The following is a 20045-nucleotide window of genomic DNA, read 5'->3' as shown; positions in this document are numbered from 1 at the left end:
GCTGGTTTACAACTCTTCCCCCTCATTTCTGCTTAGAAAAAGCTCAATAGAAGAAAGAGTTTCCTTAGCTGAAATGTTAAAAAGAGAAATCCCAATAATGATAGTGTCCATTTCCATGCAGAGGAGGATCTGTGGAATATGCAGAACAGAAATATTTCCCTGTCCCTCTAAAGACTGCAGCAGTTTGTACTCAGGAGAACGATTAGCATACTAGAAAGGAAATAACACCCTGAAAAGCACTTGTGGGAGAGGAGAAAGAGGGAGCACAGCAGCAGGAGAAACCTGGCAAAGAGGGTCTGTTGATGCCATGTTGGCCCCAGGTTTGGGATGCCAARGCATGGAGGGGAAGGTGCCTCACCGTGTCAGGGCAGAGTGGGACAGGGTGAGAGTCCACCSCCAAGGCAGGCAGCCCCACTGACACCCTGGGGCCCTTTTGCACAGGGTGGTCTGTGCTGTCACCCATCATCCAGGGAAAAGGGATGAGGCTGAGGCTGTGATTATTCTTTTTGTTTAATCCCAYGGTCAAGTTAAATCTTAGAAGCCAAAGGAGAGGCAAGTGGCCTGGGGGATAAGAGCCAGCTTCCATCACTCCCTGCCTGTTGCTCCCATCTGTAAAGTGTTGGAATTCTCATCCAGTTCCCCCCAYCTTGCTGCAGCCCCCTGGGAGCACCCCATCACCCGTCACAGCTCTCTGCAACCTCCCTCTGGGGCTGCACTGTGCTCAGAGGTGCCAGTGGTAATTGTCTTTCCTGGGGATAGAGATTGCAAACAAAAATCTTTGCCTGGGATAAACAGAAATCATTGCTCGTTCTACCGCATGCTTTATATGCCCCGGTCCCGCCTGGGACTGCTAAAATTCTGCTTTTAAAGCTTTGCTGTCTACAAAAGTCTGTCCTGGATATGTCATTTCGCATTCTAACGTGATATATTAGACAAATAATTTTTTATGTGCAAAGCGTTCATAAGTACCTGCAGGCCAGAGGGAAGGGAGAGAGGGGCTTGARTATCTTTAAAAATGCCATTCTAAATGTTTCCACTTCAAAGTCTCTGCTGCAAATTCTGYTCTGTGCCATGTCTCGTGCCCAAAAGTCAGCTCTGCCAGTGCCTGCTGGGTCATGCTGATGCCCCAAGGCAATGCTCTGTGGGACAATGGTGGGCTTGTGCTGGCTGTGCTGTGTCTCACAGATGTTGTAGCCTTCTGTTGGAGTAAGGGAAGAGAGCAGGAGGAAAGTCTCTCCCTTCACTCCTTGAAATATGAGTGGCACTCTTTAACCAGTCTTGGTGTTCGCTCACCTCTCTTCCCCTCTAATGAGTCGGTTTTTGTTCTCCCCTATCACGTCTGGATGCACATTGCGGGTAATTGATGGACAGGACCCGACCTCTGAAAGCTATCAACGTCGCCACTGTGAAATCACACGTCCAAATATGTTTATCTTCCCAGCTTTTTGGGCCCGAGTGCTCTTGGACACGGATTTCCGTACTTCAAGCAGGAGAGCAAATTTCCTTCAAAATGTCAGTGTAGAAATGAAAGATAAAAGAAAAGACACAGGAACTGCTTAAACTTTGCATTCGTGTCAAAGCAGGGCAGTGTGGCTAGGGGAGAAGGAACTGGAGCTCAGCCATGGGCTGGGCATTTTGCAGGGGTTGGTGGTGCCTCAGGGGTCTGGACACTGCCCTGTGATGGGTGACCCGTGGGAGTCCCATGGTGACTTCCAGCYGGCATTGGTGTGCAAGCCACCTGCTCTTCTCCACYTGTTTTTCCCAGGAGACATCCCAGYGGGTTGGAATCTGGGTGTCTTCTCCCATAGWGATCTAAACTCCTGGTGTTTGGTACAGGTGGGGTCACACCATATGTCCACCCGAGCACTGGGCAAGGTCTCCACTCAGCTGGTGTTGCTCCAGCATGTGAGGAAGCAGCCGTGGCTGCTCTGAGCCTCTTTGCTCTGGCAGTACCGGGACAAGGCTGTCCCGTGGCTGCAGCCACTGCGAGTGAGAGGCAGGCAGTGGCCCCACGGTGATGGGCTCATGTCTGTGCAGGTGCACCCTTCCTGCCCTCAGCGTGGCTTTTGAGTGTTCTGTGAGTAATTCTTGATTGCAGGAATCACTCTCCACTCAAACACCTCTTCAAGGCAGCAGGAGATGTTCARTATTCCTCCTCGGTCCCTCCCTGAGCTGTGCACATGGGAGGATGGTGGCCCAGCTGCAGCCAGGGAGCTGGGAGAATTTYCCTGACTAGCCAGGAGGACAAAGAGCATTCCTGCTACCTGGTCACAGCCATCCTCTCCTGGCCAGACCCCAGTGGGGCTGCCCACAACCACCATGGAGGCATTTCAGGGAAAGCACGAGCCGTCCCCCGTGGCAGCGGCCGCAGCGTGCTCCCTGCGCTGCTGATTGACAGCCGGGACGCGCGGCCGCACATCTTGTTTGCAGCAATCTGGGTGTTTGTGTTGGCAGAGCCTGGCTCACGCTCACGACAGGAGCTGCCTCTCACTGTCAGCAGCGGCTCTGCCGTCGCTGAGCCTTCACACACCCACCTCTTCCCCGGAGTTGCTGGCGGCTCCACCAGCCCCTGCTCCTGGCACCTCTCACACAGCCGCCCGCGGCCACAGCGCTGGCAGGCGCCTGCTCCCTGCCCTTCTGCAAGCACAGGTTTTGCCCCTCTTTCATTGTAGCCTTGTTGCTCACCATCCACCAGCCATCATCCCTCTCCCTCTGTCCTGGGGAGCTCCTCATGCRCCAGGATCAAGGCTTAGTCTGCTTCCAACCACACTCCCGAAGTTGTCTGCTTTAACAACCGMCAGCGGGTGAAGTGAGGAACCCTCGTGGGTTTGCTGCGGAGCTCCTGGGGGATGGTGTAGTTTGTGCAAAGCAAGAGCCGCGAGTATAGGCTGAGAGTGGTCCCTCTGCGCTCTCTCATCTCTCTGTCTCCAGCCTCCTTCTCCTGACGAGCTCTGTGGGATGAGGATGAGCTGCCGGAGCAGGTCCRTGGTGGGATGCGGGTGGCGGCAGAGCCAGGGCTGTGCTCAGAGCAGTGCTGCCCACCCAGCCCATGAGCTGTCAGTCCTGCTCACACTCCCAGAAACTCTCCAGAAGCTCTGAGGCTGCACCAAACGTGGCTGCAACCCCTGGGATGGGGCTGCCTGCCCAGGCTCCTGCTGCATTTCTGTCCTGGCCCCATTTAGCTGTTTCCAGTGTGGAATGCAGGTGCTGGATATGAGCTGGACCTGCTGAGCTGCAGCCACTGTCCCACCCCGTGTGAAGAGTGCAGGTGCCTCAGTCCTTCTGTGGCTCCTGGCTATGCAGCCCCGTGTCCATCCCTTGCAGTGCCCTGTCCTCCTGTTGCACTCTCACCAGGAGATCTCACCGTGGGGCCAGCGAGCCCTGGGCCTGCCAGCAGGACTCGGCTCTGCCCGCTGCTGCCATGCAGGGACCTGACCAGCAGCATGGGGCCAGAGCTCTGTGCCCCTGCCTTACAGACAGACACTGCCGTGCCCCGGCGAGGCTTCCAGGCTCTGCCTGAGAGTGGTYGGGAGCACAAGGAGTTCTTGCCTGGCACTGCCAGGGAAGGGAGGTGAGGAGAAAGAGGGAGTGCTGGAGCATCTGGGTGCATCTGGGGACAYGAGCTCGGCAGCAGGGCTGCGGGGAGGGGAGCGCACGGGAGGGGAGCCTGGACCTGTGTGTGTGCATACAAAGGTCGTGTGTTCATTGCCTGACAACCTGTCCACATAGCAAAATCACCTCTGAGYACCTCCAGATCACCCCACCCCAGGGACAGCAAATAATACTGAGACATCTCTAGATGCTTCATGACTCAAGTGAGAGCTTGGTTGCCAACCTACTCCTCTCCTTCTTTCCTACTAGCGCTAAAATTACCCAAAGGGGGTTTTKCAGCTCCAGCTYCTGGCCCATTCTCAGCCCACCAGCWGAGTATTTTTAAGTTGGGGCACTTGATCTYTAAAGGTCAGGGCTGCAGGAGGAAGCTTAGAGCCACCTCTGAGACCTATCAGTAACCCCAATGCACCTTTTGATTCTGTCCTCAGAAATGCATCCAAAAAGGCACCTTTTTGATGGAGAAATGTAAATAGAAATGGACTAYTGGAAGTTCTCACTTTTGTGGAAGTGAGGACAAGCCACATTTCATCCYACTCCCACCCTCTCTGAAGCCCTGGAAGCCTCTTGTGCTGCCAGAGCTGCTCTTGCTGTAGCCCCTCTTGGGAGGCATGTACCCTCCTCTAGCAAATGCATTTACCACAGTGTGAAGCACAAACTTGTCTTCTCTGTGTGTGACTGCGGGCTGTGTTGTAGATTAAAAGATTTGTCTTTCTCCTTTATCCAGCAGGTGGGTCTCTGGTGGCTGTTTCAATACCATTCCTGCATGGGCTCTGGGATGTCTGTGCTGAGGTTCTCGGTAAACTCAATTACACCGTGGTAATAGCACGGTATTGACTCAGGAGGCTCAGCAACACAGGACTCTTGCCGTTTATTAGTTGTTTAATTATATGGCACATCAGGCCAAAATAATGTCATTAGCTAATTAGCCCGTGTTGGGGGTATTTGTAATTTTTCTTAAATGAATGTTAACATCAGTGAAAGGTGCCAGCTGGTAGCCCAAGTCAGGRCTCCTTTTGTGCACAGAGCAGGTTGAGGCTGATCTCAGCCTAGGTGCTCCTTCATGGGCACAGATCTCCTGCYACCTGCGGGCACAAGATGTCCCTTCACAGCCTCTTCGAGGGTTTGGGTGAGCTGTTAATGACAACACCTTCTCACAGCATGACTGGGACCCCTCTGAAAGGTCACCGTGGGCACGGCTGGGCCGAGCCCATGCCCAGGGGTTATTCAATAGCAGCATTTTCAGGATTTGAGCAGTACAGTGGCATTGAAAGGCACAGCTCTCCAGGACTGTCACGCAGCTCAGCCCAGACAGTGACCATGTGCTGCCAGAGCCACTGTGAGTCACTGCCCCCGTGTTGACACCAGCCACGCACCGCTGAGCACACAGAGAAAGGCAAGTGTTAGAATGCCAATGGCATGTGCTGCACTTGTAACCTACCAGAGGGGGTGACAGCAGCACGGCTGTAGGGCTGAACCTTATTGTGGCACCCCCAGCGCTGCTCCTGCTGCCTGTTTGGCCCAGGAATTCACCCCGTTACTCATGGAAGCCTCGTGTGCCTCTGCTTGAGGGGCTGGGGAGGCAGAGCCCAAGCCATGCAGGAGATGCTGCCAGCACTGCCSTGACTGCCAGCACATGCCCCATCCCCATCCTGTGTGCAGACTCCACTATGGACTTCCCTGCCTTCCCAGACTCCAGTATGGAAGCTTCTGGACTGGGGCTGTGTGCCAGGGATCGGTCTGCCWTGGGATCTGCTCCTCGTTTCACCCTGGAGATGGGGCACAAAGCAGCAACATCCCTGTGGCTCACGTGGAGGTGGATGCAGGCTGCTGGCATGGAGACAGGGTGTGTAAATCGTGTGGGATAAATCCCACGGGATTAGGAGTTCTAYGAGACAGCTCTGCTTGTCTCCCTGTGGTTTCTGTGGCTTTTCTCAGGAGGAGGCAGCATTGCCACGTGGGAGCACTCTGGGCAGGATGTCCATCAGGGATGTTGTTATAATTAGCACGTCTTGGCTGCTCTATCCCACCAGAACTAAAGATTTTCAGCGTGATGACTCCTAACTTAATGTCAGTCCTTCAGCTGGCTGCTTTGGGCCTGCAATTCCCAGTCGTGTTGCCCCYACAAAATTCTTGCCCTTATTTAACCCAAACAGGTCAGCTCCGGGCTTTACAAAATACATTTGCTGATCCTGAAGATTTCTAAATGTCTTTCAATCTGGCTGGGTCCATTCCAAACTGAAAAATTGCAGGCCCCTGCAGATGCTTTCATGTCCTTGAGGACAAGTTCTGCCGACTGGGGAACCTCCCTGGGGAGCCCACGCACTTCTGAGAGGTTCAAGAGTCCATGGCAAATAACTCCAAAATTAACCATGCAGGCCTCCCCCAAGTCCTCATAGGCACAAGTTCAGATTAATAAAATAAATTTGGAGTTAATAGACCACACTGAATTTGAAATATGACATTTCAAAAAGGGGAGGGGAAATAGAAGACTTGTCCAATGATTAGAAACTTCCCCTCTTTCAAACCTTCTTATCTCCCCAGTGCCTCAGCTGCTTAATTGGAGACTCTCTCAAATAATTACATTCCAGAATAGTGAATTCTTTGGTGTACATATTATTTCTTTTTTTTTTTTTTTAAGACATATTAGGGAGAAACAAAACTGGGCTTGTAAGGAGAATGAGTTACATCCTTCTGCTGGCCACTGGTGATGTGGTTCCACAGCAGTGCTGTGAAATAATCACCCATTCTCCCATGCTCTGCCGCTCACCTTAATAACTCTCCCAGGGTTTGATGTAATGGTTTACATAACCTTTCTGAAGCATCCTGAATTCTGATGCATCCAGCACTTAAATGTGACATTGAGTCAACTCCGAAGTACTTTACAGCTGGGTGATGCTGTTTGAGGCTACGGCAGACGATGAATGGAAAAGTTTCACTTATCTACCTGAACTTTCTACCAGCTGAACTGTGTGGCTGGAAGAAATCTCAGGGTCTCCAATCCTGAGCAGGGGGGTGGGTTTGTCTCCCTGTGGATGTGTGTAGCACCAGGGTTGATCCAGGGCAGCAGCTATGGACTTGAATTGCTGTCACCTGTCTGCATGTGGCCTCTCTGTAGGTACCTGCCTTGGAACCCACTGGCTGGATGACATTTACAGTCAGCGGGGAGAAAAAAGGCACGTCCAARCAAAATTCATCTGACCTTTCTCAGGCAGCCACCTTAGAACAAGATTAATCCTGCCCCTGAGAGGCCTTTTCTCTGCATTAGTGCTCCAGCAGTTCATCCAGCTTGTCCATGGATGCAGGCTGTGTTTGGGCAGATGTATCCCCCTGGGTCCCTGCTGGGCTGGAGGGTTTGTGCGTGCCCGGGGAGGATGTTTGCTCCATGCAGAATGCAGGTGAGGGAGATGGGCAGCCCTGTTTGCCCCAGCACCTTCCCCAGCTGAGGCTCTGGCAATGGCATTCACCAGCCCAGCCAAAGGCACCGGCTCAGAGGGCAGGGACAAAGATAGGCATTTCTGATATCTGGGGCTGATTTTGCGGTGTTAAAAATCCCGCAGTGAGTGCTGGTGTTGACTGGATATGTAAATGTGTATCTATAATAGTCTCTCTCATATATGTCTGTGTATATATATACGCAGGCACACGTAGATGTGTGTGTATCTAACATATGTGCTCTCAGCCCACACAACATATGGGGCTCTGAAAGCCACCGCAGCGTGAGCCTTCCTCACTCCCAGCTCGCGTGGCACCCACGGAGCGGGGCAGGGTGACATCCTGCCTGCGCCAGCCCCGCCACTCATCCCAACCTGCCATCGCCCTCCCCATCCTTCCCAGGGGGATTTGCACCCTGCACAGCATGAGCGTGGTCCTGCCTGTCACCACTGTCCCCCCAAAAGGCGTGTGGGGTGGTGGCACCCTCCTGTGCTCCCCAGGACTTCAGGGGCTGGTCTTTGCTGCGAAGGACGAGGCTTGTGAGGAGCCTTGCACAGCTCCCAGTGCAGGTGGGTGCAGTGGGATGTACCAGGCTCTCCGTGCTCAGCCGTGGCTCCTTCATTAGTTCACGTGTCTYAATAAATCAGGCTGGCCCTCTGCCAGCAGGGAGGAACTCAGGCTGGCTTGTGGGGGAAGCACCTTGGGAATGAGAGGAGCCTGCAGAAAGCACAGCTGTGCCCCAGGCACACRCACAGGAACCTACTCCAAAGCCTTTGGGGCTTGTGCTACTCCAGATTGTGGGCCAAAACCACTCAGAGAAGGGGCTTTTGGCTGGGGTGAGATGCTGGCTGCAGGGTGTCCCCAGGCCAGCGTCCAGCACAAGTGTCCATGACACGGTGCTCCAGGTCTGCAGGGAGAGCACACTCTTTGGGGTGCTATCAATGCTCAAATCCCACAGCTGGAGGTGCTGCCTGACCCTTTTCACCCATCTCCAGAAAGGTCACCATGTCTTCCAGGCCATTCTCTCTGCCATTGTGAGTACCAACATCAGACACTGGCCATGGCCCCAGCTCTGTGATRCAGGTCCCACTACCATGGCTGGTCACAAAGAAGCAACACGATTTAATTTTGTGATTTCCAGCCMTGGCATATTYASAGAATCACAGAATATTCMRAATTAGTCCAGAGGAGCAGAKCTGAGGGAAACAAGGGTCTGCAGGAATGGAGGGATGGGGAGGGAGAGCACACCCAGCTGAGGGCGGTCTCTGTACTGGCTGTGAGCTGTGCACRTCGTGCCAAAGCACAGGAAGCAGAGCAGGTAAGGGAGGAGAGGGCAGGTGTAAGGAAATTCAGGTGTTCAGCTGGGAAGGAGCCTTTCCATAAGAGAGCTGTTGGTGTCGGCGACGTTGGTAGTGTCACTGATGGAGAAATTCAATCACTTCCAATGAGGGAAAAATAATTGTCTTTCGAGGTACAGTAGGTTGTTGTCATTTTCCTATGACACACTCCATCAACTTTCAATTTCTAGTACAAAAGCCCTTCGTTCTTGCTCGGGTCTCTCTAATCCATTGCTGTGAGCACTCATGGCAGACGTGGCATAGGCTGGGGGAGTTGTCTGGGAACAGAAATGCCTAAATTGTACCAAACTGAGAAGAACACTCAGACCCTGCTGGGCGTAGAGGGTGCCAGATGGGAAAAACCAACTTGGGTCAGCAGCCAGTGAAGTATCTCATCCCTTGAGCCCCAGGTTCTGTAAAACAAGGAAAACAATACAGTGAGGGGCTCACGTAGCTTGGGTAGAGGAGTTTGGGGTGACCTCTGGCACCAGGATCCCAGGCAGGTTGGGCACAGGGAGGCTCAAACCCTTTGGGGCTGGAGGATGCAGGTTGAACTCCCCTCTGGTATTGGTGGTGGCACAGGAGAGGAAGGGGAGAGTGCCCAGCAGTGGCTTGGAGCAGAGGTGTGTGCAGAGGAAAGCCAGAGCTCAGGACTACCCTGCCACTAGGTGAAATAAGAGGTGATTAGCAACATATCCCAGCCCCAGAGCCTTCTCCCCTGGCTCTGGAATYGGAAATATGTATTTAAAAACACTGCTCTAACGGAGAGAGGTAATGATGTGTTTCAAGGCAGAGCTGGTATCATTCATAAAGCCCGTGCTGCTTAATTACATCTGCCCCATTTAGGAGAAAAATGATTTCCCAATGAGTTTCTGGTTTGTTTTCCCTCTGTCCCGCTGTATCTCACCATGGCTCCAGCTGTTTGWCAGGCTCTTTGGGATCTCTGTCTCCAGCCACAGCTTGAGGCTGGCTGCCAGCACCAGGGACTGAGGACTGTCACTGTCACCAAGTGCCAACCACCCAGAGAGGCCCCGGAGCTCAGGGCTGGCAGAACTGAGACGATGCCATCGTACCCTGATGCAGGATGGGGTAGCAAGGCCAAGCCCCTTGTTCTGAGGGGACAATAGTCAGGACCCTGAGTCACAGAATGGACCCATTGAGTCCAGCTCCTGGCCCTGCACAAGACCATCCTCAGGAGTCACCCCCTGTGCCCAARGGTGGTGTCCAAAGGCTTCCAGAGYGCTGCCAGGCCTGGTGCTGTGACCCCTTCCCTGGGGAGCCTGTTCCAGTGCCCAACCAYCCTCTGGGTGAAGAACCTGTTCCTGATACCCAACCTAACTCTGTGCTTCTAGCACACAGTCCCTGTGCTGGGGACTCCTTGGGGACCCCACTGCAGGTGCCTGTGCCTGTCTCCAGCCCTGCAAGCCAGGGCTCTTCCCTCCAGAGAAGAGCTTTTCACACKGCTTTTAAGCAGCCTTAGCCTGTGGTGCTTTCCTTTCGCCTGTCAGCTCTAGCCTGACGTTATTTGGGTARAAGCAGAGGGGTGGGAGTGTAGAGAGGCAAAATGGTGCTTTTTTTTTAATTCCTTGCATTCATAAGACATTTCAGGTGACACACAGAGACAATAACGTATCACTCAGCTCAAGTACAGCTTGAATGGTTTAAAAATACGCTTCTGAACTTTCCACCCCTATTCATGCACAGGCACCATCCCTTTGGGGTCTGCACTTTGGCAAGAACAAGCAAGGAGTTAAGCAGCTCGGCAAGACGTGCTATTTATGGATGTTGCAAGCTCCCTGCTCTGCTCCCGTACCCCATTCAATCCTCTAATTATGTGCAGTTGTTTCATGCTGTGTCTCACCACACGCTCTCCAGGGGGAACCGCTGGGGCTTTGCCAGTTGATGAGGAGGGGGTGGGAAGGGGGAAGACTCTGACACAGCGCCTGGGGAAACAAGGGGTGCTGTGAGGCTGTTTGTCTGTGGGCTCTGTGGGTACTAGGGCACGGCCACGGGGCCTTCTGGACAAGGACAGAGTTTATAAGAGCATCACYGCAGTGGGAGTTACCAGGGGGAAGGAGAACATAGCAACAGAAAAGGTGGAGAGATGTCCCCCATCCCTGGGTCAGTCCCCAAGCCCTTCTTGTGAAATGGAGCCCAGAAGCTGCAAGGCAAACATGAGAGAGCGGAGGGACCACAGGGCTTGCCAGTCCCTGCTGCTGCCCTCCACACAGCTCCTCTGCAGCACTGCCAGCTTGGAGAAGAGTGTGGCTGCTGCCAGGACTCTGAGCCTCCTCTTGTTCCCCTGGCAAGCCTGCCCAGCCACAGATTTGCTCGGGGGTAACATGAAAGCTGCCCCTTCCACCTGCATAAAACCCTGTGAAGATGCTGCTCCAGCATCACAAGAATGTTGGTTAATCCACTAATAGTCTTTGAATAAGTCTACCAAACAAGAAAAGAGATGAGAATAATCTCCAGTGCCTGGAGCTGCATGGCTGTTCCATTAAAGCAGCTCTGTGAGCATCCTCAGTGCAGCAGCCTGCACCCATCACCCCTGGTGTTTTCACTCCCAAGAGCTCTCAGCACCTTTTCTGGCTCTTACACATGGTGACAAAGTGGTCTGGGGGAGGTCAACCACAGGCAGGGCCCTGTGTCCCCTCCACACCATAGGGTGAATGGGAAGGGGGCTRGGAAGGGGGCAGCACACCCTGCTCATTCACAGGCTGGACAGGGCCAAGGGGATCTGTGTGGATCCTTTTGGGCACAGGGTCTGATCATGCCAAGGTTGGCATTTGCAGTCAGTGCTGTCGGTAAGAGCTGGGGGCTGTTCCTGGTTACACTGGTCTCAGGTGAGTTGCTTATGGGAACTGGAGATGCCCAGATTTGGGGTTTTGTGTGAGTCTGTCAGGCATGCAGGGCTGTTACCTTCCCTCTGTTTCTCTAGTCATGTTTCTCCTCCTTCCAGTCCTCTGCCTTGCACTTCCCTTCTGGCTTATCCTGTCCAGCACCAGTGATCCTGGGTCTCCTGGGTGCTTCTTTCCATGCGAGTGTGGCCCAGGTCAGAGAGAGCCATTGTCTTCTCCTTTTACCTTCCCCAAGATGGACCAGAGATCATCTAAGCACACATTGCACCCCTGGGAATGGTTCTGGGACCCAAAAGCTTTTACAGACATATCCATGTGTGTGAATTACCTGACCTGTGCCTCTCCTGCCATTTGAGCCCCTGCAGCCCTTCCCCGTGCCCCCAGCCTGCTCCCAAGCCCAAGCAGGGCTGGGAGGCCGTGGCCAAGCCCCAATGTGGTCCCAGCAGGCAGCACAGGCAGTTCACATCCACCTCCATCTGCCAYGGCATCCGGAGGCACAGGCAGCCCTGCACCACACACCTGGGCTCGCGGAGCCAGCCTGTGCCCTCCATCTGCTCTGTCTGTGGGGAGCGGGGCTGGGCCTCCAGTGCCCCTCCAGCAGCTCGGTTCAGCTCTGGGTAAAGGCAGGCTCTGGGCAGCCCCTGCCCACGGAGGTGTAGATGCTGGAAGTGTCCTTCTGTACAGACCCTGTGCAGCAGGAGTTTGAGGTTCAGCCCTGAGGCGAGTGAGGGGTCCCTTCCCCTGGAAACCCAGTTGGGTGGGTGCTGATGGGGTGCTGGGGGCCATTGTCATGGGGCCCTTGCTGTGGAGTGGGGAATGCTGCCAGGAGCCCGAGGCTCCCCCTCCTTCCCAGCTCCACTCTGCTCGGGTTTGCTGTATTGCTGTATTCTCACCTGATTAGCGGATTTGAAATACAGCCTTTGGCTTTGAGACCCAAAATAGATGTCAGGTTGTCTTTACTCCCCTGAAGACTCGTTAGTATGTAAATCCCTCCCCAACACAGTCAGTGCAGCACCAGGCTTCCAAAGGAAGGGCTCCTGCGGGATCCCGGCTTTCCTGGGGATCCCCACCCCAGCTCCTGCAGGGGCTTCCCCAGGCCCCGCTCGCAGCCGTGCACAGGCGTGCGGTGGGGAGCTGGCACAGCCCCTGCCATGTGCTAGGGGATGGTGCTTTCATCCCTCCTCCGCTCCCCCCTTCTCCCCCTGCTCTGCATGGCACCCGGCAGGTTTCCAGGGAGGCACTGGGGCCAGCGGGCAGTGACATTTGTTTTGTCACTTAGGCTGTCGTCACCAAAAAAACCTAAAAAATAGCTGCCTCTAGGGGAGAGCTGGGCCCGGTGACATTCGCTTCATCTCACAGCAACGAACGCATCCGGCAGCATCCCCAGGAACCGTGTGCTCCACGCCGAGATAAACGAGCTCCACACTGCCAGCAGAGCGGCCTCCCAGCCCATCCCAGTGCTGGSGACCAGCTGGGCACAGGCAGCACCTCTCTGGGATCAGGGACACCCCGTGCTACAACAGCCCCCCATGAGCTGTGGGCTCTGCAGAGCCGGCAGCGGATGTTCATTTAGGGACATTAATTGCTTGATACTTTTGTAGTGTTCCCTACCTTGTAAAGATTGAGTCAAAAACCAGCGCCCGAGGAACTGCCTCTATTAAACTGATGTTCATTAGAGCTGACTTGGCGCTACCTCATTAGGCTGCTGTAATTGAAGGAGTTAATTGATTATCAATAGTTTGAGTTCCCTCTCTTCATGCCCGCAAGGCCCTGCTGGGTGTTCTTCGGGGGCCAGCATTCATCATGTGGCTGGGACGTGCCTCTCTGCTGGCGGTCACAGCTTGGGTTGCTCCGTGYGTCTCCGTCCCCGTGCCCGTCGTGATGCTGGCGCTGCCGGCAGCGTTTTCCGYGTGGGTCCTTTGCCTTCAGCTTATTCACCCAGATTTGGCACTCGCTCGACACCGTCTGAAATCCTTCTGATGGCTCCCCTTTCCACGGCTGTGCTTTAATGCATAGTTATTCTATTTGGAGAGGCTGTGTGTGGGGGCTCRCTGACTCTCTGCTGGGTGTGAAAGCAAAAGCAGAGCCTCCGAAGCAGCTGTTGCCGAGCAGCTCCATCCCGCGGCGCAGGGGTGGGGGGCACAGCCTGGGGGGGCCCAGTGCCCGCGGGGGCTGCGTGGCCGCGCTGGTTCTCCTGGGCTCGGGCTGACTCCCTCGCGCAGACACGTGCTGCTGACTCAGTCACACCTCTGCTGTTTTTAGAGGCGGCCTTCTAACACCCTGCCTCGCTCAGCAGAAAGCAGGGAGATGCTGTGCTTCCCCCAGCCAGCCTGAAAACACATCCCCTGTGTTCAGGAGCAGCCGTTGGGCTGCTGGAAGTGGGGCAGACGTGGGTGTTGGGGTGAGAGGACGCCCCTGGCAGAGAAAGGTCTGTGCTCAGCCCCCCTGCTCTGTCCTGCCCTCGGAGCTCACCCCCATGCAGCCCTCCTGCCAGGAGCACAGTGCCCAGAGCATCCTCAGCAGCTGATGATCCATTGCTGCACCCATTGCTGGAGACCATGGCTGACATGGAGGTGGTGATGCTGCAGCAGGCAAGCTGGGGATGGGCAAAAGGATCCTCTCCATCCTCCATCCTCACTCCTCCACAAGGGCACAAGCAGGGCTCAGAAAGCCAGAGGGTAGGGGTGCCACAGGCCATCTATCTGCTGCCAATTTTTTTTTAGGCAAAAGGCATTCCCCTGCCCCAGCTCGGGGTCTGTGCTGCGTCACAGGTGACAGCACAGACAGCGAGGTGGGAGGTAGGCAGGCCAGGAGGAAACTGTTGCTCCCCAACTTCGTTAGCTTTAACTAACGAGCTGTTTATAGGAGTGACATGACACCTGCTTTCCTCTTTATAAATTCAATAATTTATGAAAGGTATTAAAGGCAAAACAGCCTCCCGGATAAAGCCTGTGATGCGTGTACGCTGGGTATTAGCCAGACGGGACAATGAGCTACACTTGAATAACACACGAAGATATTTACCCTCTTCCTCTATAAATTATTAAGGGCCTTTTTTGCACATAATTACATGAGCTTTTATGTTTCTCACTCCCTGCTTTTAATCCTTTTTGGAAAGGCGCCAGTCACTTATAACAGGAGCTGAGCAAACAGCAAACGCTGTGGCTGGGTTTGGGGTCGAGTTTGGGGTCGCTGCAGATGATGGAGATGCAGGAAAGGGCACGGGTGTGTGCCCACCCCGCTCAGCACGTGGCACACCGCCGCAGGGGAGGGACACCAAATGACACCAGCCCTGCTGGTTTGGCCCCAGGACAGGGTTTGGCCCCAGCATGAGGTGCTTTTCCTCCAGCGTGGGTTTGGGGAGGTGGCCGCAGGAAAGTGCAAAGCAGGCTCCAGTGTTTAAAATGCCCTCCAACTGTGCATGTAAATCAATTATATGCAGATGTAATTGGGCATGCAAATGTCACTAGGAGGCTGTTTACATGTGCAGTGTACATTWGGGGAGCACGTATGTGTGCAAAGGAACACCAAGGATATCAGTAATAATTACATCCCGAGTGTCCTGGTGCCAGGACTGCTGCTTGCCCTTGTCCAGCTCTGGCCCCCAGGGAGCAGAGCTCCCTCCTTGCCCTGCCCCATGCCAGACCCTCGTTCCCTGGCTGATGTGTTTGCTCCTGGTGTGTGCCCAGCARTGCAGCTCAGCTCCCTGCCCTGCTCCCCAGCATCACCTCTCCCCACATCACTTGCCGGTGCGGCTGCAGCCCCAGCTGAGCTATGTCTGTCTGTGCCTGCCACACCAGGCAGGGGCCAAACTTCATTTAAACATTAACATGAGGAGCCCATTTCATCCCCTCCAGGCACCCTGACCCCTTTCTGTTAGTTGGCAAGCGATTGTGAGTCAGCCCCAGCAGGATGGCTCCCATACCACCTTCCCATCCTCCATGGCCAGCACAGCCTTTGCTTTTTCAGTGTGGGCAATTGACAGGACTCTCCTGTCCTTCTTACTCACAGCTCTCTTCAAGCCCTCTCTCCTTTGTGCCAAATTCTTTAATCATTGCTCTTTGTCCTGTTGTGCAGCTCCTATTCTTACACCAAGCTGTTAAAAAGCTGTCACTGTCGTAACTTCCTTGTCCCAGAAATTATCTTTCATCTCCTGAACGTGGGCTACAATAGGCACTGAGGTGCTTGATATTATTAATACCTTCTATATATGTGTCAATGAGCTTAAGAACTTAATGGAGCCTTTTCCCTCAGCCCTTCACTCCGCGTGTTTGGGCTGCTTGGCAGAGCAGTGAGCTCTCAGCGCTTGGCTCAGGCTGACATGAGGACATGTGGCCTCTCTCCGTCCCAGAATGTTGCATAGAAAGGCCTGATTTCCACACCCAGAATTCAAATGGGTCAGGGTGGTGACAGTGTCCTGGCAGAGACCTGRGTGATCTGAGCTGGGGCAGACCCTGTGTACCAGCAGCTTATCCCCATCTTYAGCAGCACCTGCTTGAGGGGGACTACAGGAAGGCTTTTCCCTCCTCTTCATCCCTGTTCTTCAGAGCTTCATGGAGGTCTTGTCATGATTTGAGATGTGTGAGGCATGAGCATGGCATCTCCTACCTCTCATCTCGCTTTCAGCTGGACAGAGGGAGCTGGAGATGGGTCCAGGCACACACCTGCAAGGCTCCAGGTGGGGACAGTGGTGGGGACAGTGGTGGGGACAGTGGAGGAATCCCCTCTGTGGCCTCACAGCCCCAGCCCATGTCCAGTGTGATGCTGTGTGGCTCCTGCCACTGCTATCCAAGTGAATGGCGAGTGATGGAAGAATTTTGGGATCATTGTGCCCCCAATCAATCAGCTGACCAGAGCAGGGAGCAGTACAAGGCAGAACAGAGAGAAAGTGTTATGATAATACTTGATAAGGATCCTCGGAGCAGCCGTACAATGCAGAATTTGGATTCCATCCAGCTGATAATGAGAAGCCACTGGACTGACTCAGCCTGCTGTGAGGAGGCATCAGCACACATCCAGATGGCCGTGGGGATGGGGGAGCAGGAATATCCTGCCTTGCCTCTTCGTCCCACTCCCCCCACGCACCCTGAAATGTCACCACCTCCAAGGGAGAACGTGATCTGGGAGCACGTTTCTCCATCGGCATCCGCAGGGGCCTGGTGGAACAGCCATCCTCAGGAGCAAGGGTTCCTCAGCAACAGCTCCTGCTGCCAGCAGAGTGGGGAGGGCAGGGGACATCTGTGTCCATGTGCTGTGAAAGGCATTCATGAGACATCAGGGTGGCCTTTCCCTCCCTGTCCCAAGCAGCCAGGAGCCTTCTGCAGGGACTGGTTTGCACTGGGCAGGGTCAGGAGTGGCTGCTGGTCGAGGAGACATGTGGGATACCCTCCTCTCCGGATGTGCAGGGGCACAGTGGGCACAGAGCCTCCCCCTGTCCCTGCTGCCAGAGGGAGGAGGCTGGAGGGGCAGACAGACGATCTGGCGTTCCCAGAGCCAGTGCTGGCAGCACTTCAAGGTGTGGTACATCTTATCTCTGCCTGGCATTTGCATGTATTTTCTCAGCTCAGCTTGCTACGACAAAAGTGTGAAAATCTGAAAGAAAAGAAACGATAATAATAATGGGAGTAATTAAAATCCACCTYCCTCCTGCCAGCTCGGCCCTTTTTGGACCTTTTGTGGGATTCCTGGACGTGTGCACTGAAACCAAGGGAGACAAGTGTGTCCCAAGTCACTGCACTGAGGGGCGGCTCCGCTCCCCACTGCCCAGGTCCCTCGTGYGGTGTGCAGGTGCCGCCTCTCCGGGAGGGAGCTGAGAGCAGGAATAAACTCCTGCCTCCTGCCAACAGAAGGGAACCATCTGCCACAGCCCGTTATCATCTGAGGATGGCAGTGGCAAAGAGCTGGAGCATCTGTCTGAGGGACGAGCCCCCGCAGATGGACACCCAAATGTTCTTGCCGTTCCCTGCAGGTTTTAAAGAGGAACACGTTCAGCGAGGGCGTGTGAGCCGAGCTGCTCTGAGCATCCAGGGGCTGCACGGAGGTCAGCACAGGATAGCRGCACCTGGAGGGCTGGGGCGCTTTGCGTCACTCCGTGCTCCAAAAAAGAGGTTGACCGAGTTGAGGGGTTGACCCACAACAGCTGGAGTTGATTTCTACAGCATGTGGGAGGCCAGTAAATGTGGTTGGAGAGGGGAAAAAGGCATATTTGCTGCAAAGCTGTCAGCTGCACATAGTTACAGGTGGTTGGTGGGGACAGGAGGGGACGGTACTTCCCGTGAGGTTCGGCTGTGCGCTTCTGGCTGTCCCCAGCACTCTGTCACCCGTGCTACAACACCTCAGGGACATTAACAGTGAGCTCACCGGTCACAATGGGTCAGTAAATGCAGAAACACTACTGGGAGCCTTTGGGGCTTCTCAGCAGGGGCCAGCACAGTTCCTCTGGCAGAGATCAGCWGGGGTCATTGCTGCCAGGATCTGCCTTTGTCCGAAGTGTCCTTGAGGCTGCTGGGGTGAGCAAATGKTGCCCATGAGATGGGATGAGAATTAAAGAGAGGAAAAACCCAGATGGCAGTGCTGTCCTTGGGCAGGTTGGTTGCACTGGCTCCTCTTACACTCTGGCACTGTGGGCGAGGGCCTTGGTGCTGCAGCTGAGAGAGCAGCTTTTCGGTGATGCTTTTTTCTCACTGCGCTCTCTCTGCACTTCCCTTGCCTCTCCCCACTGCTGCCAAAATGCACAGAGTAATTGCCAGAGCAAACCAGGGCTGTGCCCCGCTCTCATGCCYGGGGCACCCGCACTGCCCTCGCCTCTCCTGCCGCCCCGGGTCCCTCCACTCATGTCTGAAATCATGGAGCCACAGAATGGTTTGTAGYGGAAGAGATCTCGAGATCCTCTAGTTCCAAACTCCTTCCATGAGCAGGGACACCTTCCACTGAGACCAGRTTACTCAGGGCTCCGTCTGAGCTGGCCTTGGACACTTCCAGGGGTGGGAACCACRCGCCGAGAGTACGCACAGGCAGGGTTTGCACAGGACTGTTCTAAAGCACRGGTGTGCACAGATGCCAGCTTAGCCCAAAAACTCATCCCTGCTCCTSCACACSCAGTCCCCATCCTCTGCCACTCGCCTCAGTCCCAGGGTGGGGACTGCTGACAGAGCTGAGGTGGGAAAAACGGTCTTGGAAGGCCCCCTGCTTCCAGGCAGTGCATAGCATCGCTCTCACACGCCACCAGTGCTCCGTGCATGGCGTACTCGCCGTGYCTTTGTGGAAGGGCTGAGGTGAAATTTCCCCCCTCTCACACCAACAATGCCAGGAATTATTCCCGAGTGTTATTATCCAATACGAGATGCCCTGCACTTTAGTGGGGCTTTAACGGTGGGGGGGGGAAGGAAGCATTTGAAACGGCATTCCGAGCTCTTAGCCTGTCTTTTGTCCTGGTTTTTTTTTCTGCCCGCATTCAGATTGCCGGCTTTGTGTTTGTGAAGTGCTATTAACATCGATGGCATTGCTGCCATTGCCATTACAATAAGAGGCATCGATCCGCACTGAGTAAAGGTCTGAGGACCACTAAGAGGGGCCAGGCTGAGTTTCCTTGACGGCAGCAGGAGGGCTCCTGCACGCGTTTTCACCCCGCTGTGTTCCTTGCCACAAGGATCCTGTGCCCAAGCCCACGCAGGGCTGCACGCCTGATGAGTACCCACTCTYCCAGCCAAGGCAGGGGCTGCACCTGCGGGAGCCCAGGAGGAGACAGGAGCAGAGAGCTCACCGTGCCCACCCTTTGTTTATTCCTGCTCCGCTCAGAAGCTCGCCTGTGCCAAGCAGGAGGATAACGGGGCTCTGGGGAGGCAGCAGCCTCTGCCTGAGTGCCAGGAGGGGCCCGAGCTGCCTGGGGCTTGCTCGTAGCCCACTGCAGGGACATGAGCTTGAGACGGGCTCTCGTGTGCTCCACGGCAGGCTGGGGGGAGCTCATCGCACAGGAGAGGCCCGGGGCCAGCTCAGAAGCTCCCACTTGCTGAAAGAACTGTTCAAGGGAAGGCTCATGGGATCCAGTGAAGGACCCGTGGCCCCGGCCCGTGCTACTGCAGAGGGCCCTGGTGCCCCTGCCTTGCGCCTGCCTGGGCCAGGGGCAGCTGGGTAGAAGCAGGACAGAGCAGAAAGCACCCCAGGAGAGCCCAGCCAAGAGGAAGCAGGAGGGGAAAGTGCACATTAGAAGCAAAGTTTGTGTCCATTACTGCTGGAGAGATCAGCCTCAGCTGCAAGAGCCAGCGCTGGGCAAATGTTAATGCTGCTCGATAAAGGGTGTCCATAGTGGAAGGGGTGAAGTGGTGGGCAGCGCTCAGGAGGTCGTACACTCACTCAGTCGTGAATGAAAGGTCACCAGCTCCGCACGCGACAGAGCCTCCGAGGGGGCCTTTGGGATCACGAGGTCCCAGACCTTTCCTTGGAGGCGTCCCCTCACCCCGCGCAGCCCTTTCCCTCTCATGTGCCGGGGTGGGGGGGACRGTGTATAGAGGAGCCAACGCTGTGCTGAGGTAGCTGCTGTGGGACGGGCGATCCGGAATCCCCAGGGTAGCCCGGCATCGTCCCTCGGCGGGCGCGGGCAGGGCTGGGCACCGACGCGACGGTGACGGGCAGCGCTCCGCCGCTCCGTCCTCTGCGGGCAGCGAGGCGGCACCGGCGGCGGTGGGGCTGCGGTACCCCCATCCACCGAGCGGCCCCGGTTCGCGGGCGAGCCATCCCCGCTCCCCCCGCCCCGCAGCCCCGGGGACCCGCACCCCCCGCGCGGAGCGGGGGCGGCGGCGGGAGG

The 20045-nt window shown here is 55.3% G+C and overlaps 1 protein-coding gene across 1 annotated transcript in view; it reads left to right on the top strand.

Moving 5' to 3' along the window:
* LINGO1 (leucine rich repeat and Ig domain containing 1) overlaps window positions 1-20045 on the top strand; it is a 100466-nt gene that overhangs the window by 63620 nt on the left and 16801 nt on the right. The window lies entirely within an intron of this gene.

Source organism: Malurus melanocephalus, unplaced genomic scaffold (assembly GCF_030028575.1).
Source record: "Malurus melanocephalus ecotype Western Australia unplaced genomic scaffold, MMel_1.1 scaffold_96, whole genome shotgun sequence".
NCBI lineage: Eukaryota > Metazoa > Chordata > Aves > Passeriformes > Maluridae > Malurus > Malurus melanocephalus.
Note: the sequence above shows the minus strand (reverse complement) of the source record. Positions and strands in the feature narration are given on the sequence as shown.